The 24672-nt window shown below is 35.5% G+C and overlaps 1 long non-coding RNA gene across 1 annotated transcript; it reads left to right on the forward strand.

Moving 5' to 3' along the window:
- The first annotated feature begins 3752 nt into the window (after positions 1 to 3752).
- LOC135300033 (uncharacterized) lies at positions 3753 to 19684 on the forward strand. Its single transcript, XR_010361901.1, has 6 exons — positions 3753 to 3837; positions 8584 to 8667; positions 12319 to 12384; positions 17123 to 17194; positions 18111 to 18190; positions 18323 to 19684. It is a non-coding gene; the product is annotated as an uncharacterized LOC135300033 (long non-coding RNA).
- The last annotated feature ends 4988 nt before the right edge of the window (positions 19685 to 24672 follow it).

The following is a 24672-nucleotide window of genomic DNA, read 5'->3' on the forward strand; positions in this document are numbered from 1 at the left end:
AAATGAGCTGATCATAAGCCAACAGCAAAAAATTCAGTTTCATGATCTTTCAGTGGAAGAAAAATTTCATCTATTCAAGTTTAAAGCCAAAGAAAAAAAATTCAAAATAGCGTATTTTAGATAATGCTGTTAAGGACCAGAAAAATAATATGAAGACAAAATTAAAGTATATAAAACAAGATGCAACTTCTTTGCTTAAAGGCTGATCTTATTCTAGATTATCTTGGCTATAATACTCTGTTGCATTATTTTATTATTATTCTTTAATTTTACTGTAGAGAGCTCTCAGTTTCAATAGCTGGTGAATTCTAGAAAATATTTTTTATTCAGGTATAATTTTTCTAATATGGACATTTTATCATAGCATAAAAGGATTTATCTGTGAAATATCTTCTGTAAAGCATTTAGTTGCATATTTTTCTTTATTTAATTCTTTGGTCTATCTAATACAGTACCTAACTCTTACCCAAAGAAGAGGAAAGAAATTGAGAAATGCAACAATAATATTGGAAGAAAATAGAGATGGTTTGTGGAAAAAAAACTTGTCTTTCTTATGCAATCAATTCACTTGACTCTTCTGGGTGTAGAAAAGTATAAGGTAAAAAAATAATAACAAAATAAAATAAAAAATAATAAACCCAAAATATTATAAAAAGGCAAGCTTAAATTTCTATTCCAGAAGCCTGTTAAGAACATACCACAGAACTCACCTCTTACATTATCTATCAAAGTGGCTATATTGGAAGAAAGTTATTGAAAGTTTAACATGAATCAGTACAAAGCTAGCAATTTTCAGTTACACCTGGCATTAAAAAAAATGCATATAAACACCTTTGCTAGTCTTATCTGTATACTTACTATTTTTCCTTAGGATTGGTGTCACATCCAGGTCATTAAATAATTTTTTTCAATCTGCATTTTTCAGTAAATATTCATTATGCCTAGAGTTCTGAAATTTTGAAAATTTCCTCCCAGGGAAGACTTACCACTACATAGATTTTTGAAAGGTGAAACATGCTTTTGTGAATCTGGGGGCTTTTTTCTTCATTTCTGTTACTAGCTTGAACAAATCTAGAAATCTGGGACTCAAGAGGTGAACAAACGAAAGAACACTTCCTGATCACTATCCTATAACAGATTTATTTAAAAAACAGCAGCCTAGCATTTGTGAGCAATGAGATACATGGCTACTGGGAATGCCCTCGGTTTTGGAATGGCTCTGACATTATAACAACAGTAATCTGGTGTGAACCAGAACCATTAAAATGTCAAGGAACTAACTGTCTTTGGAGGGCTGTGAGGGTAGATTTATTTTATCAGTTTTCCACACAACAGATCAGAAGAAACAAAAACCCAGCAGCTCTAAGAAGATTCATGGGACAAATATGGCTCAGAGTACTTGCAGAATTCCTAATATTATCAAAAAAATTAAAGCCATCCTTTGCAGAGTATTTTTGGTAAATTTTGTAAATCCTTACTGTTTACAGTACGTGGCTTAATATTTTTAGTTGAAATGTGCAGAAATACACACACATACATGTATATGTTGAACATGCATGTGTTTAACTTCAATGGCCTTTATTGTAGATTTCTGATATAACTAATCTAAGCTAAACTATATTAGTTGTTAAGCTAACTAATTTAAGCTCTTTTACAGTTCACTGAGATGGAAAAGATTATACTAGGTCCTGAAGAAACTTAGTTATAAAAAAAAAAAAATCATTGGTATTAATTGTGCCCTTTATTTCAGGATAGGTATTTATGACAATAAATAGTGTTGACTATTCTCCTTTTAGAAGTATATTATTATAACTTCATTTTAATATATTCTGGCATCTTGAGTATCTTAAATCAAGATGTATCTTAGTCTAAACTATGTATGAGCAGCTGAACAGTATCACAACTGAACACATCCAGTCTGATGCTCTGTGCTGGGAAATGGTTAGGAGCGGGTGCCTCAAGAAGCAGTGTAGGAAACAGAGCATCCTCATCCTCACACCTCCTCCCACAACTGAGTCTTGGCAGCTCTGGGATTCCCTGGCCTAAGTGAAGGATCATTATGTTTAATAGGCACTCATACATCTATTCTCCAAGATGGCCCATTAAACAATTTATATTATATATATATGGTTTTGCAACATCCTATAGCACCACACTTGCAAACACTGATAATTTAATTTGTCATGTAGAGGCTGGATCCATGGCCCTGATTTAGGCACCTTGGCTTTCTTTTGCAAAATGCAAAAAAAAATTTAAAGGATAGGGCCTCTTTTGCATCCAGGATTTCTATGCATGTCTTTGCCTTCTGTCAAATGGGAAGGTTGCAATTCCTCTCCTGAGACCTGAGGACTTTGTATAACAGGAAGGGAGAGGCACCTAAACACCTTAGGTTAGGAGTAGCCAAGATCCTCTCAGGTTTATGAGAGGTCTCTTGACAGGTCTGTTACAACAGACAAGAATCTCTGAGGGCCTAATACCAAATCACTGGCATCTGGAATGAGGAGAGGGAGAAAGATGCCTATAAAAAAAGGGGGCATGCTGTGATCATAAAAAAACCCAGTAGGACCATGCTGTGTGGAAAGACCCAAGCTGTGAAACAAGTCCAGAGAAGGGCTACCAAGATGATTAGAGAGATGGAGTTCCTCTCATATCAGGAAAGTTTGACAGAATTGGGATGGTTCTGCCTGGAGAACAGGAGCATCGAGAATGACCATTGTCATCATATTGCAAAAGTTCCATACTGTTGTCTCCTTATCACAAAAGCTTGATACTTTCTTGGTGTTTTCTCATGGACGGCTCTTCAGAGCACTGATTCTTTCTTCCTCACAAAGTAGCCAACAGACTCCTATTCCCTTCTCAAACAGCCAGCCCACCCCTTTATAGCACTCTTCTTCTCATCGGTCACAGCTGGGGCCTGTTAAAGTCAGGCCTGCTCCTAATCTTTAGCAATTGGCCCAGCTGCAACTCCTTTGGGGTGAGATTCCTTTGTCCACTATATTTATTTTTTTATATTCTATCTCCCAACAGATGACTCTGTTGTAACCTTGCCTACACAAAAGATGGGCAGGAACTATTTACAGGGGCATGTAGTGACCGGACAAGGGAGAATGGGTTCAAACTGAAAAACAATGGATTTAGATTAGGTGTTAGGGAAAAAATCTTTACTGTGAGTGCAGTAAGGCACCAGAACAGGTTGCCCATAGAAGTTGTGGATGCCTCATCCCTGGAAATGTTCAAGGTCAGGCTGGAAGGCGCTCTGAGCTGCCTGGTCTAGTGAAAGGTGTTCCAGCTTATCAAAGGTTGGTTGGATATTCAAGTCCTTCCAGGCCAAACCATTCTATGATTCTGTGAAGCAGAGATTTGACTATTGGAGACAACATGCAATTGGAGGACATTATCAACACTAAGGGGATTAAGGCTTTTATCTAGGCAAAATAGCAGGGCAGGAAAGAGGCTTACTGAGTCTGGGGAAAAATTCACATGCACTAGAGGGGCTAGAATTCTTTGACAGCAGAACTGAGGTCTGTGCACACATCTTTCTCTGTCTAAAATCTGAGAAAGATTGATTCAGTGTCTCTTATTTCTAATAAATTCAAAGAATTGGGTTCATGAGGAATATGGTCATATATTCTGGTGGACCACTTGCACAGCTGCTACAGTATTCTACTCAAAATGTCTGTGTGCAAACCAGTTTATGTAATCTGCCCAGGAGATAGATAAAGGCACAATTAGGTAGGTGATATAAGGTATGGATGAAAGTGTGCTAAACTGAGAGTGTTAGATGTGCTGCATTGAGTTAGTGAAAAAAGGAAACAAATCTATGGAAGGCATAGAAAGGTAAATTAATTTTGTAAATTCATTAGAGTACACTGGGGGAAGGGGTGCTTCAGTAATAGGGGGTTGGCTGCTTTTTTTTGTTGTTTTTTCAAGTGTTGAAGTGTCTGTTTTAGTTCATTACTTGCTTTGAAATTTGTATTTATAACAAGCCTTTTCCATTCAGGTTTTTTGGGGTTTTTTTGGTGTATTTATTTTTTCTTTTTTTAGTCTGTAATTTTAACTGGACATATAATAATAGAAAATACAACATAAATTATTGCAAAAGGTGCAAAGGGATAAACTAAAACAAGTTAGCCATCCAAAATACACAGAAGATAAGGGTAGCTTCAAATCTTCTCTAAAAGCACTGGAGTGTATTCACTGTAATGAGTCTTCCAGTATCAGTGGCAATTCTGCATCTCAACTAGAGAGTAAAAACACTTAGTGTTCGTCTTTCTTCTCAGCAAGTTTCACATAAACAAACAAGAAATTGAATCCATTGTAAATCTTGTATAGAATCTGCACCTTTGTTAAACAAGCTGCAAAGGAAAGTAATTTCATTTAAGATAGGTTTAAGAAAAGTAATTAAATTGAAGATGTGGCTTCTAATTAAGATGCATAGTATATTAGTGACTTAATTTCTCAGGTTATTAATTGCTATAAAATAAATATCTATATGACTCAACCTTTCAAACTTCTAGCTTTAATGGCAATTCAAAGCCCTTGACATTTCTATAATGTGCTCAATGCTACAGAGGATCAAGTTCCTAAAAAAAAGGAGGCATATTTTCCATTTTACTTAAGGTCAAAGTAATGAAAATCCAACTTCTCAGACACATGTCAAACGTACCTATGGATGCATAAAACCATAGTGTGATCTTCCACTACAATTAAACCAATGATGCAGAAAAAAACCCTTGTAGATTCCTACTGCTTTGGATTAAGTTTTGTGTCCATTAGTCTATCTAACTAATTCTGCAGAAATTAGAATGTTCATTTTGATGACTGAGAATTTCTGAATCAGATCATGCTCCATGTGACTGTTTTACATCCTGGTATTAACCTAATCTTGGTGGGCCCAATCTGTTTTTATATATCAGTGTAATTGTGAGCAGCTCCAATGATGTTGACAGTTACATCTTTAAAAAGGTTGCATAAAATATACTGGATTCTGAACTATTTATCTTTATGCTGCATGACTTTCTCTCTGAATTTCTTGTGGCCAAAACTTGCCTCTGAAAATTAATGTATGTTTTCAAATTACTTTCATTGGATCAGGATTGGACCATGAAAAAAAACTGTGTTAGTACACTCCCCAATGATGTTCATACTCCAGTAAACTCCATTAGTAGAACTAATTTTATTTAAACACTTATAACGCAGCATTTAGGTAGAAAAGAAGTGCCATCAATCACTTGGTGTTATCCCACAGACAACACTACATGCATCAATGAAGTGCTCAGGAGGCAAGAAGACCCAGATGAATTGTTAGATTGTCAGGTTTTTTCACTTTATAAACTAAAGTGCTGCAGCGTTATAAAACACTATGTAGCTATCATCTCTACTGTTAAACTCAGGCACATAAAATGACCTTTAAGGAAAACAGCAAGACTAAACAACAAAGAAAAAATGTACATATTTGTACAGGAAAATGTATGAAACCAGACTTACAAGAAAAAAAAAATTAGCATGATAGACTTATGATTAATAGCCAGGCATTAAAATTTAATTTATATATTCTGCCTATGTACTGATGTTAGTAATAAAATTTTGCTTATATAAAATTGAAAGAACTCTATTTACCTAATTGCATAATTTGGGATTTTTAGTAACAGAAATTGAGTGACTCAAGAGTCTAAAAGAAACATGCTAAAGGGAATATAATTAATAATGCCTCTTAATATATTGACTTTCTTGAGAAGGGCGAGTAGCCTTGGTTATCTAATTTTTCGGAATTCATAAGACATATCTAAAATCAAGAACCATCTTTAAAATATCTGAAAATCATTGGAAAACCATTATTTTCTGAATTATTCTCAGCAACCAGAATGGTCTTTGGCCATTCAGTCACCATCTGTCAAGTAGTACAGATTATGTGAAGTTCTGAAGAAAGCTGAAAATTGAAATAATGTAAGATTGTGTATAATAATAAACATAACAAAATTTACTGAATTAAAATAACACTTAAGAAATTAAAAATAACAGCAAAGTTCACTTTACTGTGTTAATTGTTTTCTGCCTAAGTTCTGAAATAATTAAAATCATATCACTTTTATTTTCACATTATTTATCTTGACATAGTGTGTTGACTGTGCTGTTTATTAATGTAATGTCATGAAACATAATATTATTAGATATTAAAGCTAGAAGAGATGGACACATCTTGTTTTGTAACCAGTGTTGTAGAATTTCATCAAGTAGTTCTTGCATAGAACTCAAGAAGTTGCATATTATTATCTACAGAAAGACTTAATACTGATTTAAGAACTCAAATAATGATAAAGTCATGTTATTCCTTGCAACAATTTCATTAGTTAGGGAAGGTAAAAGCATTTTTCTTTCTTTTTTTTTTTTATGAAAGAGAAAAAAATCTTATTAATATGTATGCAGCTTAGGGCTAGTTAAGCCATTCTCATAAGCTGAGGCATTTAAAGACTAGAGATGGTCATTATTGTTGAACTTGTTGAACAGAATGTAATAATTTTCATTTTCTCTTATAACATCAAGTCTAAATAGGTCTGCATTCTATTTTACCTTGCATTACTCTGGAAATTATTCTGTTTGTGCCCAATGAACTCGATAAGGTAATATGGACAGAATTTCATTCTGTTCAGTTTGCATTCATTATCATAAAAGGGAATCAACCCACCAGAATCAGTTTACCTACATTAGTCCTTCAGAGGCAGGTGTAAGTAAAAGGAAATTAAGGTCTTTCACTTCAGTCTTTTAAAATACTTTTTCCAATGTGTTTTTGTTACAATGAGCCACAGCCAATGAGAATTTTCTTCAGCAGCTCTGAAGAAACCAACAGAATTGTCTTTACAACTCCAGCAAAATTATTCTTTTCATGCAATAAAAATAGCATCCACTTCTTTTCTTCTCTTCAGGCCTTGTTTACTTACAACTTAAATGTCAGTAACTGCAATAACTTAACCTTTGCAGGGTTATAATGGACTTGAAATTAAACCTTGAGGTTTTAATTGGCTTCTGAGTGGAGCAGTGCTGGGCACTGCTCAGCTGAGCTGCTGTGGAGTGTGTGTAGAAGAAAGGCATTCCATCTGGGTTTTTGCAGCAACGTACTGGGGGCTGCACATCTGCAATAAATACATTATTGATCAAACACTTGGTATAAATAGGAGCAGCGAGTTCTGCTACCAGCACCAGCCCTCAGATCTCTGAAAGCTGAGATGCAATTAATGTATTCGTATAGAAAACATAAACTGAGAGTAGGAAACTGCCAGGAAACAACAGTGTAAGGAAAAAATAAAAATCACCAAGATAAAACCCATTAACAATTATAGTACTTATTAGATTAGACAGTTTTCATTACTTATGTGCTTCTCCCCACATGCCCTCCTTCTGTCAATATTCAAAACCTTGTTACAATTTTGCAAAAATAAGTCAGTTCTCAGTTTGATCAGAGAGAGAAAATCATATGATTCTACTAAATCTTCTGACAGGTCTGCTGTCAGAGCTGTCAGGCTGGGTTATGTACTTTACACTAAATGAAGTAGAATATAGTAGTATAGAAGGCCCTGTAAGGGTCTCTTCACAACAATTATTTATTTATTTTTGCTTTACATATGCATTTGTGTTGTCAGATGATGCAAAGTTACTGCTGGTTATTATTATTTACTGCTGGTATTGCCATCATGCCTTGGAGTAGCCATGGACTGTGATCCAGTTGTTCTTTCTGCCACACACTGTTCTGCCAAGGAACTTAGCACTGAGAGGATGTTTAGAGAGCCATCAGAGGTGGGACAGCAGCAAGCTTCACTCACTCTCTAGTGGGTGCCAGGAGCAGTGAAACCTCCACAGTGTGCTCTGTGCCTGCCTCAGTCCATTCCCTGTGGGAATGTAGCATCTTATTCCTTTCTGGTCTTATGCTACTCCCACTGCAAGCCGTGGTACAAGAGTGATAAAAGTGGGGGCCAAGACAGGCAGCTTGATGATTGCACAGCAAAATGACAGAGGTACAGGACAAAGTGAAAGTGAGATGGGCAGGCAGGCAGGCAGGCAGGAGAAAGCAGTGAGTCCCAGTGTGACATGCACAGTGGTCACAGGACACCAGCTGACTATCTAGTTATGCTTTCATTTGAGCTTTCATGGGAAAACGAGGAGATCTTGCATAGTAATTATGCTTGCAGAGTTGCAGTCAAGAAAATCAAATTGTACTCACTAAATGTAGATACCAAGTTGGACAGTAAGAGGGAAAAGTTTTTGAGAAGACTGGAAGAAAATCCAGAGAGGTGAGAAGCTATAAATGATGTATCCAAAGAAATGGGCCAGGAATATGAGTTTTACAAAAACCGCAGTAATTTTACATAAGAAAGAAGAGAGCAATGACAAAAGTGACCATTGGAACTCAGCCTATTTTTAAAATGGTTTTTTTCTACTGAATATTTAAGGTGGATAATGTGTCTGGTTTATGGAAAATTAAGTCACAGCCTTTGTTTTAGGGTTATGAAGGACTGTAAAGAGGATAGACTAATTTTTATCCATGAAAGAGCTAAACTTATCTGCCTCTATCATTCTGTACATTTGCAGAGACACTAACCTTTGAACAAGCCAGAATTCCCTCAGAGCCTTGCTGCAGACAGTAATATTCACAGGAATATCAAATATATATAGGCAAGTAAAAATGAAGTGTTTGACTTCCAATATTTTTATCTTCATATTGGGAAAATTATTTCTGCCATAGGAAGTATTTCTATTTAGTACATAAATACATATGTAAACCTATCATAATTACTGGTAGTTTTTCCTTCCAAGTATCATTATAGTAGTGAAAGTAAAGCCTTATTTTTGAGCTGTTTTTCCTTGAAGAGGACTAAGGTGCTTTTAATATTCTATAAATATATTCAAAATAGCAGAAGACTGAATTAAATAGTAACAGAAGATCTAGTTCTAAAAGGTCTATTTGAAACAAACTGAGCGTTTTGTCCATGTATCCATGGATATCCACTTTGAAAACCAAAATGAAGCAAATCTGTCTAATACAGAAAAAAAAGCCAAAAACCAAGCAGGAAAGAGAAGAAGATCTTTAGGTAAAGTAATATGATATGTTTTGTTACTATATTGTATTAAATATTAGTCAATTCAAATCTGTTTAACAACTTGAGAAGTCTTTTGCTTCAGTGGGGAAACTTCAGGACCAGCTGAAAATCGAGGTGCAAGATGGAGAGACTGGAAAACCTCCTGTGTTCTGCATATTGTAATGATATGTGCAATGTAAAGGAGGTATGGATAGCTGGATGCAAGGACGTGTCTTGTGAGAATAAACTGTTGACATAAATGGAAAAACCCCACATTAAAATAATATTATATATTATACATTATACTTCATTATAATTATAACACATATTAATTATATTAATATATACATTAATAATACATATTAATATATATTAAGAATAATTACATATCGTACATAATTATAATTTAGATATATGAATACATAGAAATAATTAAGAATAATAACTTATAAACACCCAGGTATACTAATGATCCAGAGATAACGGAGATGATAACTAAAGATGGATCCCTCAAGTTAGTGACTGACAGGGCCTTGAAGGAACCACTCAAGTCCAGATTGGAAAATTGGCCAGACTTTGTAAGTGATAAGAAAGGGCAAAATTATTGTGGGTCTTATGGGAATAAGACACTAAAATCCCTCTAAGGAAGTATTTACCATCTTTATTTATTTATTTTTTTGACAAGCTTCAAAACATACTACACTGAGATAAGTCCTGACTTTAAAGAAACATAATTTGGTTTTTTTCTTTGGTAAGGCACAGGGTCTGTACAACACAGACTTATAACAAGTAAAATGCAGTGGGCAGAAACTAGAAACAATTTCATTGATCCAACAGTCGTTATCTTTGCTGAGAACACTATTGTTTCATTATAAATCATAATATGTAAGACTTTTTGTAATTAAAGAACATTTTTATTTTCCTAGATTGGTGACTTGATGGAAAAGTTGTACTCTCCCTTAAGGAAATTATCTGCTTTAGGGAGTGCCTTTAAATATATCAAAATGGAGGGATCATTACCTTGTCTGTGGCTCATTTGCAATATAATCTCATTTTGGCTCCCACCATCACTGAATGGTAATGGATATTGATCAGTTGTTCTAGCAGTGGAATAACAACTTCAATTTAATGACTGTGTAATAACATTATAATGACTGAGACTGTGAACTGAAAATGTTCATTATTTCACAAGCCACACAAGGCAGCATTAGACCTTTTAATGGATTTTTGTATGATTTAATTGTGCACCAGGTTGTACCTTTATACATGGAACAACAATAGTACACAGAGGATTACAATGGTTTTTAAATGTAAAATACGTACAACTTATGCAAATAGAGCTGATCACATTTCCATTTCTATTTATAGACACCTGCCTACTTCTAAATAAACTTAAAGCATTTAATTTCCTTTCAATGGTACAAGGTATTCTAAATGTAATCTCAGCAGAGGCAAATGTGTCTGTGTCCTTTCAACTGACACGCCTGCTTCCAGCCAAAGCACAGCTAACCACTGGATTAGAAAAATTAAAGAGAACTATCAGACATGTTAAAAATCAGTCTCCAAATTTACCAGATCAGACAAGCTGACATAAAGTGGAAGTCTTTTTTTAGTGCACTAATGTACCAAGCTTCATTAATCACAATTTGCAGCTCTGCTACAAAGCACCATCTCATGCTTCTTTTCTTTCCCGCCCTCCTTTTTTTTTTTCCACAAGATTTCTTTAATTTCGTCCTTTTCTAGTTGCACTTCTTGGAACCATATTCCATATATTTTTCACCCCTGAAAAATACCAGCATTTTTGAAGAGGTTTGAAACTTATTTATTACCTCTCCACCATGTGGAAAGGTAATAAATAAGTTACTAAGTTAATAATAAGTTAATAATAAATTACTACCTTGTTGAAATAAAAACTTTTTTTTTGCACATAACTTCACACATTTAATAAAAATTTCCATTCAACATTGGAATATTAAATCATTGTCTAATCAATTAAAATGGTGACAAATAAACAACTGTGTATTTATAGTTAATATTATAATTTCCAACATTTATGTACTTGGAGACAAATATTTTGCTTCATTTAGAAAGAACAAAAATAAATCTTATATTCAAAAAACTCACAATAATACCATGTAGTATTATTTGGAAAAAAAATTGCTGAAAGGGAGCTGTGGAAACTATTTGAATTTAATTTAATCTTTAAAACATTACCCTGAAAAAATATGAAAAAGCTAAGAAATTTTTACAGTTGAATAAGCAAATGTAGTTTATTCTTACAGTTATTCAAATGTTTGAGAAAATCTGCATTTTTTTTGAGAATGAAAAATATTTGAAACTCATAATGAGATGAAATGAACTTCCTTAGTCTAACTTGAGAAATAACTGCTTTATTTTTCTGTTAGATGAATTAATCCCAAATCAGTCTTAGTGGAGTAACACAACTGTTGTGGCCTACAAAACTGTGGGGTAATGTTTCTATTCAATAGTCCTAAACCTCTGAAATAGTTTCCATCATTTTCAGAAGGTACTGAGCTTGAGTGTGTTTCCCAGCTTCCTGGCAGTTTTTATGGAGGCACATAGCTCCATCTTCATATTGTTTATTGTAGGCTTAGAACCACAGTTCCAAAGTTTTGGGACCATTTAAAAATTGTTATGGTTTTAAATGTATCATAATTTTAGAGTATAATTTTCTAGGAAAATATCTACATATAAATTTTCCCTTTTCTCACATTTTTACTCCTTAACATGTTCTGCTTATCAAATACTCATGGAACAGCTCAGAAGAGAAAGCAAGAGCACATTTTAGAAGAATTTTGAGGATGAAAAGACCAAGCTTATCTTATTTTTTTCATCAGTGTGTACACATAATACTTTCAAACAGAGTGGTGCTGTAAAATATGCTATCAAAACCCACCACCACTCTGTTTGAAAGTAGAGAGTAGATATACTATCAGTCACATCAGACATTAGTATGCTGCATATCCCATCTCCTGCAAAATTGGTTTGACATACACAATTATCTGTCTAGATGCATTGAATGTTACCAGAACCTTCCATTACCAGAAATAAGGCTAACTTCCATTTGCTTTCCTATGAGTGCCCTGTATATGGATTAAATCTTTCTTGGATGCTTTGAGTTTCCAGGGAATTGCAGGTCTGACAGAGCATTTATCTTTAGTACATTCTTCCATGCTATTATTATTCTTAATTTGATTTAACTCCTAACTCTGTGTGTTGTTCACAGTCTCTTTGAGCCCAAACAGCAAGAAATTGACCCACTTTATTTTGGAGCATGAAACTAATTTACCAGGTAATATCTACTTTTTATGTATTCCAAAATAGCTTCTTTTGAACAGGTAAAGCACTTTCATTGCTTACACACAGGCATCAGAAATACACATGGAACTTTTCATTTCAATAACTTAAGCAGAAAAATTCAGTTTATTTGCAAACCATATGTATAGCTTGAAACATTAGCTTTAAGTAGTATATCTTACAGAAGAGAAGCTGAGTTTTTGCAATTCTGCCTATCATGTTTAAGACATGATTTTATATTTGGCATCCCAGCAAAACACAAGCAACTTTCTATATTTAGTACTTGAGGATATTTGTCCCACCACAGTAGATTCCAGACTGGGTTTGCTTGCAACCATTCTGATTTCAGACATCTGTGTAGTAGTAACAGCTCATTTTAGCAGGTGGCACAGCCTTCGTTAAATATATTCAGGATCCCTGGCATAATTTATTCATAAATTAACTCTATGAACCTCACTTTCATATACTGATCAGTTCATAATTTAATTTTACACATTGATGAGCACTGCATGAGTAAGTGTGAAACACTTCTAAAAATAGGGAGGGAGGATATAACAGGACAGGAAAGCATCTTGTTAACTGCAAGTAAAGAACTCACTGCAGCTGTGAATCTGGTGTCTGTCTGGTAAAGCAACATATTAGATGCAACCAATAGCACTTCAGGACTTCATCTGTAACTTCTGGTATTGATCAATCTGAGGTACTATGTATGATCACACCATTGTGATAATGAATCAATGAAGATGTGTTTGAACAGATGGAGTGCACTTTCTGACCTCTATTGTCATTATTTAATATTATATTTGCTCATTGTTTGAGGTCTTTGATTTGCTTTCTACTATGAGAGAGTATTGCTTAGTAACCTTATATATAACTGTGCAGTAATTGTTTGTGTCATTATATTTAGGAGCCAATGATCAGCACTATGACTAGCCAAGAGCATTTAATATATCTATTTTTGTCAAAATATAATAAGCAGAGTCTATTCTGTAAGTTAAAAACAGGGCTACAGCCTTTGCCTTCCTGGGCAGCTGAGCAGTTCACTTTTTCTGTGGACAGCTGTATCATCTAAACCCAGAATAATCAGTCAGTGCTGAGCCATGTGAGCAGTCAAGGCCTAACCCTCACGGAATAGCAGCAATTTGTCTTCCAAAGAAACAAATAAACAGAAGAAACCCCCAAATACCCAAATACAATAACACAATGTAATAGCTTGAAGAAAAATTTCAGGTAGAAAATAAACTGGTGGTCCAAGTATGTTGCTTCTTTTAGGGAGAATAGTTAAATGAATCTAACCTTTGCAGGTTTAGCCTTCATCATGATGTTTTTATTTTATATTATGCTATATAGTAAATAACTTTTAGATGTATATGAAAGCAATAATGAAGACAAAGGGGGGTCGCTTGTCGCTAGGTAAGTGATAACCTTATATTTATCATTCTAAACTTCTTCTAGTGTAAAGAATTTTCTATTTGGTTTTCTCATAGAAGCAAAGAGAGAAAATATATTTAGAATTGTGCCTTTTTTTTTGACTTTAAGTCTAACCTGCATTCTCTGTTCATTCCTGTTCCTGGGTTTAATTTCTGGAAAATGATTATTCACCATTGTGTCACATTCTCATTATGCTCATTTTGTTCAAGAACTTTTTGTCCTTGTTTTTTAAGAATCAAAATTCTCAGAGAAATCTATAAAATTTTACACATAAAACTGGATTAAAAAGCAGCTCCAAATATCTTCTTAAATAGTTCTCCACTTAACACTGCAGAGGAAAGCTCAATTTATTAATATTTATCTACTGTTCCTGTTTAAGTTACTGGTTTAAACATTCTTATTCATGGATTCCAAAATGTGTTTTAAAATAGCTCAGCTTTTTTTTCAGTGATGGAGCTTAGCTTGAGTGCTTGAGTGTCTCTATCCCCTTCCCTTCCACTTTCATGCTTATAACTCCTCAGCACTCCTCTAGCTCTGGCCTGATATAAAGCCACCATCACTTTTCTTCTACTTTCTCAGGTGAACAAGGAGAACAAAAAGTTGAGTGGTGCCTGTAATTGCAAGATTTAGTCAATTCCTCTGGTTGCAGTAAAAAAAAGCAACTCAGTGAGGCCTCCCTTGATACAAAAGAAAATAATGCATTGTGCTGCCTTGATACTGTCTTAATCCCAAGTGAAGCCACAGTGGATGAACATTTTGTTCAGGAACCAGAGGGACTCTAATAGTCACTTGTTTAGGAAAACAGGTGATCATCTTGAAAAAAACCTGAAAACTAAAGTGCTAAAACTACTCACTTTGTTCCCATGACGGACATGTCTCTGTATTGAAAACAAGTATTTAGATATAAGTACTAAACAAATAGGATGTATTTTGATTTAGCAATGTTTATTTTTCTCTAATGAAAAATTTTAGTCAGTGGTCTAATTATGGTGCTTCTCAGTCTTTTAGAATTTTTTAGACACTGTGTAATTTGCTTGTCTTACAAAAAGACAAGTGTTATAGCAAAATAAGAAAAAAACATACAGTTGTTTTGTATATATGAGCACGAGAGGGGCTCCCATAGTAGCTGTTACATATAGGCTGTCTTTTATAGCCTTAATTATATCGTCACTGGAAAATCAGTTGCTGTGTATCTAAATTCATTTGCACACATAATGTTTTTCACCCCTGAGGAGTAATATGGCATATAACTACATCTGAAAACTAAACTGGTGAAATTTATGTCATGCCGGTGTTTATTTTGTTGTAAAATCGACTTACTACAAGCAATCCAATATCCAGTAAAGGTCTCTGATCAGGCAGGCTTATAATATCATTAAATGCTGCATTTGTTAATGGCTGAAAATATTTTCTTTCCTACTGCTTAAGGGGGTCAAAAACCTTCTTCATGGCAGTAGAAATGAGCTACAAATGAATGCATACATAGGGTGGTAAAGTAATTCAGCCATTGCTCTTCATCTTTAAACTGAAAGAAAAATGTCAGCAAGGACAAAAATGATAGAGAGATCACAGAAGCCCTTCAGCCTGGTGGACATCATTCCTTGGAATGATATCCTTGGAATAATTTTCTGAAGGAGCAGATAGGAGCCAGATTTTTGGACCATTAAAAACATAATGTGATGAAGTAGTGAAGAACAAAGCAGTCTTGACTTCCTATGGCTAGAGATTCTGAGTCTTTGGTCTACGATCTAGAAAGCATTCCTCAGACACTGCTGACCTTCTCAATATTGATCAGGTGTTACTTAAGGGCTGTTAACTTCGCATACAGAAACAACCCTGTGTCAAAGTGAGAGTTAGACTACCGTGGAACTGTGTCCATTCCCTCTTGACTGAGTGCAATTCCCTCTTGACTGAGTGCAATTCTCTGCCCTGGTAAGGGAGGAGATGGTTTTTAGCTTCTTCAGGTGTGCTGCTCTTTGTTATCTGTTTTCCTGTCTGTCCCTAGTTCAGCACTGTTCTTCAGCTGCAGCACAAAGGAGGTGATTCCTTACAAAAAGAAATCTCTTTCCAGCAGCCCCCACTGAGAGAGAAGGTGAAAAGGTTTTGTTACAACAATGCCTCTTGGGACCAAAGGTGTGGAAATCAACCAGAGGAGTTCAGACTGTGATTCAAATAGCAGCATTTAAATATTGGTATAATGGGATCACCAGCTTATTTTAGTATCTTTATACTTTAAGCCATAACATTGGTCAAGAACAGGGGGGAAAGCTACATGGTATTTTGAAGGAAAAAGCTTATACGGAATGTGTGAGTGAACCAAAGGTCAGGATTTGTTTGCTGTGCAGTTGCAAAAGGAGTCCATCTGGCATTTTACTTGCCAGGAGGCCACCCTGACTAACATTAACTGGTGCTGGGAACTTCTGCTGCAGGTTTAGAAAGTTTTGCACCACCGTAAAGCCAATGAAGCCCCAAATCTTCCTTTGCACATTTTTCTTTAATATGGGAATATATTCTGAGGTAAATTAGAAGGAAAACCTATCTCCATCTTCTGAGGTACTATGTGCAGAATCAATGCTAAAAGCAATACTGGAAGGATAGAAATTTTGGTGTAGAGGCTACATTTTTTGTTACTTCTTAATTCTTTGACCACAATTTACTTATTGTTCCTGAATCTTAACCATGGGATGTAAATTTTTACTATTTATGGTATGTCTTTCCAATTTCTAGCATCACCATAAACCAGATAAGAGATGAGTAAGACTGAGTTGAAAAAAATATGTATAAGACTCATGTCAAAGAATGAATTTCAAACTTCTGAAAGTGCAAACTCTGTCAGATACCCAAGTAGTCACAAACAGCTTGCCATCAAAAGCAAAGGAGTCTCTAATATGAAGTGCAGAACTCCAATATTAATTAATATTTTAATTAGTGTTATCATAGAAATAAATTAATCTTATGGAGACAAAAATCTGTCCATTCCAAAAGATACCAAAATTGCTGTAAGAGAAAATTAATGAAATTATAAAAATTTGAATAGGAGTTAATTTGATGTTTCTTGAATTAAGTACTCAGGACCAATCTTATCTCAGCCCTAGAAAATGACAAATATATTTCTTGAATTACTCTGTTTCTGCTGGTTTTGGAAGGGACTTAAGCTCTCCCCATAGCCTATTTTTATTCTGTAGAAACATATAGAATTAGTACTGGGTGCAGGGACCTAAAAAGGGATGAAATGGGGTTGTCCTGTTTAGCTTCTATATCTGTTTTCTGTGGATTTTTACAATACTTTTACTTATTTGAAGGAACTGTCAGATTGCACAACCATTTTATGCAAACTGGAGCCAAGGGGAATTTGGATGAATGCCATGAAGCAGGTAGGGATAATACCAAATGAGCATAAGCACTAATTACAAAGCTGTTTTGGGGAGGAAAGTGGTTTTCTGGGCATCTAGGTTTTGGGTGTTTTGTTTTTGTTTTCTTTCTGGCTTGGCTTGGTTTGGTTTTCTTGTTAGTTTTGTTTGCTTTTAAATATTGAATAGTTTGCCTTAGACATCGGACACCTATCAAAAAAGGTGTAGAAAAGACAAGAACAAATGAGGCAAAATATTACTGAAAAAATGTGGCATAAACTGATGAAAGAGAAAAGTATGAACAGGAGGAAGTAGGATGGAGACAATTTTATTTCTTGGCAGTCAGATGTGAAAATCCTAGGTATAGATCTAACAATAATTAAAATGGTTTCAAAGCCCACACTAGAAGGAATTACATTAGGAAAGGGCTAGTCTTTTCTTGTCAAAGTGCAGAAGTCTCTACACAACACTATTTATCCTCTTATTGTAAAGGAAAACATCCTTAGTGGATGTCTGTCCAGAGCCTGGACTTGAGCAGTGCTTTATTTACACTTGGATGGTTACCTAAAAATAAGAAACCAAAATGCAAATGTTTGCATTTGTAAATGTTAATATGACAAGTTAGAGAAATCACTGTCTCATCATGATGTGTGCAGTCAAATGGAGAGGAAAAAATAGACTGGGTTTTCACCAACAGAGTGAGACATTGTGGGAGCAAGTAGCAAGCATGTAAAGAGACTATGAAAAATTTAGAAGTTGAGAGGGTGATTTTTAATTCCTTCCTTGATAAAACAGAAATGAAGAAATGGAAAAGGTGGTGAGAAAATTAAGGGTTCCTGAAACTTGGTAAAAAGCTTAGTAGGTTCCAAGAATTATTACCAGGTTACTCACACTGGCTCTATTTACTTTGTAACATTTATATCTATTATCTTGCCATTAGACTGACACTACCTAATATTTGCTCTGCAATCAAATGACAAAATCTACCATGAAATGTGATACAGAGAAAAAATGGCAATGGTGATTTTCAACTTTATTCATTACCAAAATATTAATTAAAACATAACTAAGGGGGTTTCTGACTCAAGAATGGTTTTTAGAATGGTGTGTGTGCAAATCGCAGACCAAAATAAAGTTATTTCTTTCAAGCAGATTAAATTTTTAGACTTCAGGATTTACTCTGATGTTATTTTTGGACACCTTCCATCAAGCTTGGACAAGTTCCCACTTCAAGGAGGAGCCTGGGATAATTCCACTGCAGTAAAACACTGAGGAGACAGGATTATTGTCTCCTCAGACCCCCTCCATTGTGAGGAAGACAGGGGAAGAGGGATAGCTAAAGGAAAACTGTGAAGTCTGATGAGCTAAAATGTAGTCTAGAGGTATTTATTTTTTCCATTGACTATTAAAGGTGGTGATAATCCTAACATAAGCACCTCTGGTAAGTGCATGAAACTAGATAAATAGCACTCAAGTCTGAATTAAAAAGCCAAATAAAGTAAAAATAAAATCACCAGTACCCTGCCTGAAAAGATCAGGCTCTGACTGGGAGATCTCCTGTGTATGCCACATGTTTGTAAAATAATTTACACACCCACTCAGCCTCAGTATATAAATATCATTATCACTGTCATTGCCTTCATGTCTTTTGCATTTTATCCTACAAACTCTGAAATCATTAGTTAAAAATTGTATCTGATACTTGAGAATGAGGTAAATGTAATCAGTGTAGCTTATAGTGATGCTACACTTAGTAGCAATGTGTCTTCAATAAATTTGAACTTGGACCATTACTTTTGATTATATGATAACCATATAAAAGATAAAGAGCATAGATATTAAGATCATAAGACAGCTTGAACAAGTGAAGTACATTAGAGTTACTGAAAATGAAATTATAACTTGCAGACTGGTTTCTAGTGGATGAGTCTTTGCTCAAAAAAATTCAAATGGCTGTGAAAAACGTAAAAAGAAAATCTATTCATGAAATGGATCTTTAGATCCTTGTTTCAATAAATATTTAATGAAAAGCTAGGAAATAAACAAGAAAAAAAGGACAAACTTTTATCCTTTCCAAAATTTATAGAAAAATATATCCACTGAGGATATACACCTCAGCTTCACTGAACAATGAATGAATTCCCAAATATATTTGCATATGCCTCACGTTCAAGATTTCCATTCCCTTGTTTTGGACACTATTTGTGGAAAAGCAGAGCAGAGTCCCTTATTTCATTCCTCTCATTGAAAAGGCTTCAAATATGAAAATACAATCTGAAAGAAAGTGAATCTAAATCAGTAGAAGATTGGCAGAATGAAAGACCTGACAGAATGCCTTCCATCCCTTGAAAAAAATATGTCATGACAAACTGATGGTCTAAATTTATGTATCTTTGTTCTCATCCTAAATGGGTAACAATGTATTCAGGTTGGTAAAAAATGACAACATTGACAAAGCATTGATTTCATGTTTCCTACTTTTTAAACAATAATAAAATTATTGTGGCCACTCAATTACTTTTTCTTTCTATTTCCTATAATGAATACAGGTTTTTGCACTATCAAATCTTCCTCATTGAAGACTATCTAATTTTTTCTATCCAGCCTTCATTCTTTTTGCTTGATTCAGGAAATAACAGGTTATTTGCTGCACCTGTACAGAGAATGTCTATTCTAATGACACTGATGTTCTGAAAGCAATTCTTGTTTTTACTGGTAAAAAAAAATTAATTTTCAAGTACCGTCTTTGTACAGTTTTACCCATATTTTTAGCATGATACTCTCAGAGTCAGCTTGTCTTCATGCAATGCAGAGACTTTTGTCTTCACTGTCTTCTCTCCCCGTTGGCTGAGATGCTGTAAATTGTTTCTGGACAAGTTTCAGTGCTGCCTGTAGCACTCTTTTAATGTATATTCTCAGAAGAATACTGGGAAACAAAGTTTAGCTTTTTGCAGCCTTCTCTAAAATACACCTTGTTCCTAGAATATGTTTAATGTATGTCTTTCCACATCTTTACTCACCTTATGTAAGGGGTTCTATTCATAGCAGATGAGGAAGCGAGCAAGCGATCACTGCCAGCTCTGCTCCCAAGGCAGTAAAAGAATCCTTTGCAGTTTCTCCCTCCCACAGCAGGATACAGAGTTACATCAGGAGAACTTTGGTTTGGATTTCTTGGAGAATCCTGATGTCTGCACAATGGTGATACCTTGTCAGACTGACACTGAGGTTGTAATCAGTAAAGCTAGAAGAGGCTCCTTAAGTGGCTGGGACTACAGCTTCACCTAGAAGAATAAAACCACTTTTGAGATTATAACCAGAGATTATATAATCAAGCTAATTCAGAATTTCCTGTTTTAAAGCTCAAGCCACGTAGCAGCACCATTCTGGGTTAGGGGGTATGGAAATCTCATTCCAGATATAAAAGGGAACTGAAAATTCAAAGTAAAATTTATCTCCTTGTGTTATCTTCTGACAAAGTCAGGTGTGCTTTGTGGAAAATTGCAAAAGCCATTGGGAAACTCTTGCTTCTGGCCTTCTTGCTGCCAAAAAATATACGTTTTGAATTATTCGTGGCATTTTGAACAATGATTTCATCCACCACCAATTAGACCCAGAATTCACATGGGCAAGACAGGAGCTTTAACTTCAGATTTAGTTTTGCCAGGCAGAATTCTCTGTATAGCATAGTGAGGACCTGGTTATTGATTGACACTTTTTCATAATTGAATATTAAACCCTAAAAGTGATGACTAATTTCTAGTAAGGTAAACATCCTGGTTTTCCTTTCACTGTTAGAAATCCTGCCTCTGGTGGTACCACTGTGAGGATGCTCCACTCCTACTAACATTCCTTACAGCTCAGCCTACACAGTGTCTTTCCCAGACACAATTTAACTTCCTGCTTTTCTGAAGAAGAAAGGGTTATAAAACATTTAAAGGGTTGGCTTGCAGTAATAAGAGAAGTGCCAGTAGAGCACCATGCCACAGGACAGCAATTTGAAAGATTCATCCTTAAACATAGCCATGGTAGAAATTAATTTACAAGACAGGGAATCTAGTTACAGGACAATCCTCCATCTCATTTTCCAGGAGTTGAAATTATTAATCAGGCAGAAAAGGTAACTCTGTATGTTTTTACAATTCAAATTGTTTACCCTGTCCAAGGAGACTTTGAAAAATGTATTGTATATCTAAACACAAAAAAATGTGTGTGATACCACTTTGACTTTTTTATCTGCTGTATTTTTAGCAGTGGATCTGGTACAACATCTTTTTGCATAATTGGTTTTGTTAGAAATAGGGAATTTTAAACCTCTCTACATGTATATTTTTTCATCTTAATGACAACAGCAAGAGTTAAGGTGAAGGGAGGCTGCATCTGGAGTAATGTGTCCAGCTGGGGGCTCCTCAGTACAAAAGAGACATGGAACTCCTGGAGTGAGTCCAGAAGGAGGCTGCAAAGATGGTAAAGGGACTGGAGCACCTCTATTACAAGAAAAGGCTGAGTGAGCTGGGCCTGTTCAGCATTGAGGTGAGATAGCTGAGGGGGGACCTCATCAATGTCTATAAATATTGGAAAGGAGGGTGTTCAGAGAATGGAACTCCAGCCAGCTGCTGCTAAGTGATGCCAAGCAATAGCACCAGAAACAACAGGCAGGAACTGATGCAATGGAAATTCCACCCAAACATGAGAAAAAACATTATCATGTGGGTGACCACACTCTGGAATGGATTGCTCAAAGAGGGTGTAGAGTCTTCCTCACTGGAGATATTCAAGAACCATCTGGAAATAAGCCTGTGTCCTGTGCTATGGGATGACCCAGAGTAAGTAAGGAGTAAGGAATGTTGGACCAGATGACCCACTGTGGTCCTTTGTCATCTGACTCATTTTTTGATTCTATGAAATAAATCATTGAAGACTGCAAAATTGTTTTCCAAAGAAGAAATATTATTTCAGAAAACAATGAATTTTATGCATATTTCTGAATGTATTTCCACACCAATAGAAAGAAAAAGCTTTCAATAGTATGAAATGGATCCTTTCTATTCATGTAGAAGAGATTCTATAATGACCAATTAATTGTGAAGCAAGTTTGAAAGTGGGCATTTGAATAACTCACACTTCTGTTGGCAGGAAGGAACACTTTTTAAGACACAATTCTGATCTACATAGGCAAAATCCTGCTGTCATTGGACTCAACAGAAACTTACCATTTACTTATATTAAATAGAAACTTGGCTTCATGCTAGATAAAAACAAACTCAGATAGACTTTGTTGCTGTCCTTGCCTCCTGGAAGAAGTCCAAAAGGTTCTTTCAGGTTCATGAAACACATAAGAAATTGCTGCTGCCTATATTAAGGGAAGTGGGAAAAAAGAAATCAAGCTTGTGATAAGAGGTTCCCTATAAAATAAGTTTTGCTTTGAATTTGATACCAAAGCAATACTGATTCAAGGGTACCAGGAATGGGGTAAATTGTGCAGAACTCTTGAGTGCAGATTTAAGGCAAATTTACAGGAGAATACTCTCTCCAGTGTATTAGATTGTTTTGAAAGATCAAATGATATATGGTGGTGAAAAACAAGATGAGATAAGGAAATTGAAGTGATATAGTTAAGGTAGAATCTTACAGAAGAAATTAAAACTATAGGTGACATCTCTCAAATGGACATCTACATTGGAGCTCAATACAATTGCAAAGGTTGTAAGCATTGCTCAGATGAGCAAAGCAAAGGACAAAAGTATTAAACTTTGCATCATCTGGCAGGCCAACAAAAAGGACAGACAACTGAATTCCACAAGTTAGTGCTTCAGAGGCATAGAATTCTGCTTTTATTATGTCCACTCATTTCACACATTTGAGCTTGACATGGTACTTCTGTTATTTCAGTGGATGACAAACAAAATGTAAAACTTTAAATGAAATCCTTAAAGCTGCTCACCTTTGAGAATGAGAAGATTAAGTACTGATGTGGGTGGGGAGGAGAATGAAAAGATACACATCCTTGAAAACTATTACTTTCTCTCCCAAATTACAAAGAAAGCCAATCTGAAGCATTGCTCACATATCCTGAGGCTGTGCCTTGTAAAGTACCACACAGTCCTGCTGTCTTTCCTTTGAAATCTCTGAGTGAGACATGCAGTGAAAATAAAAATACCAATGGCTTGCCACTATGTGCGCTAAGTAGGACAACCAGCTTCCCTTTCTCTTTCCTTGGATCTACTTAAGGATTATTTGACCTTTCCCAAGGTCTGGCTAGGGTCAGTGAGGTGTCTCTAAATTAAGCCATGTAAGGATGAAACTGTGTTGGAATGACATGTTTAAGCTCTCAAAGAAGAGCAGTAACTCTTTCATCTACAACAGTTTAAAGGATTACTATATCTGGGGAGTCTCACTGAATCCTTCAATGTTAATGATGTATGGAAGCACCAGCCACAATGAAAAGTGTCAGGATTTAGCCTATCTTAAAAATATATTTATGCAAATTTTCCTGTCTCCTTTAGAGTGGACAAAATTTTGCTTGCACATTTGGGGTGCCTTACAATGTCAAAACCATCAAAACAAGTGTAGCTCAGTGCACAATCAAGAACTAGAATGGGCTGCCTAGCCAAGAGGTGGACTGATCATCCTTGGAGGGATATAAAAGATGTGTCAATGTGGAACTTAGGGGTATGATTTAGTGGTGAGCTTGGCAGTGTTGGGTTAAGAGTTGGTCTTCGTGATCTTAAAGTTCTTTTCTCACTTAAATGATTCTATGATTAAATGATGATTATAATTGTGTTCTTTGTTTATCCTTGGTTCAGCAGTACAAATTGAATTGAATACAAATGGGGAAACTACCTGCAAAATTTCCCTGTTACTTTTCCCTAAAACAGCTGAAAAGCAAGGCCCCTGAATCCATTGATCCCTGCTAGCATAGGATGGTATTCTGGGGTTTGCATTGGAGTCAGTCATACATTAATGTCAAAGTGTCCTTGAATACAAAGGAGAACAGTAGCTATGGTGGTACTGGCAAATATAGATTCATGTTTGACAAAGCAACAAACTCCTCTTTGTGCCACTGGGGTCAAGCATCTTCCATGTGACTGGTCACACAGGTAATGTCTTCTAACTCCTGTACTTCCAACCACAGACTGTTTAATGTAGCGTTAAGTGACAAAATCTATATTTAGGATGGAATCTATCTCCCTTACCTTTAGCCACCAAAAAGACTGTCTAATCCAAGTTAGCCACCAGTGACTAAAGTAGATTCCCTCAGTCAATAGAGATAGGTCTTACATAGCTTTCTTTATTACCTGAACCTTTTGTCTATCACCTGAACCGATTCCTGAGAGAAGTTCATCTTCTTCTGCTGTCTTGCAACAGGTCTAGATAATTAGCATAGATCCTCAACATTCAGGCAGTCAAAATGAGACTAATGAACCCCACTCTCAAGGGAGAGGAAGTCACTGCAGAATGCAAACCTGTTTGTGTGACTTGCCAGTCATAACCCTGGCCATATA

This window comes from Passer domesticus, chromosome 4 (assembly GCF_036417665.1).
Source record: "Passer domesticus isolate bPasDom1 chromosome 4, bPasDom1.hap1, whole genome shotgun sequence".
NCBI classification, from domain to species: domain Eukaryota; kingdom Metazoa; phylum Chordata; class Aves; order Passeriformes; family Passeridae; genus Passer; species Passer domesticus.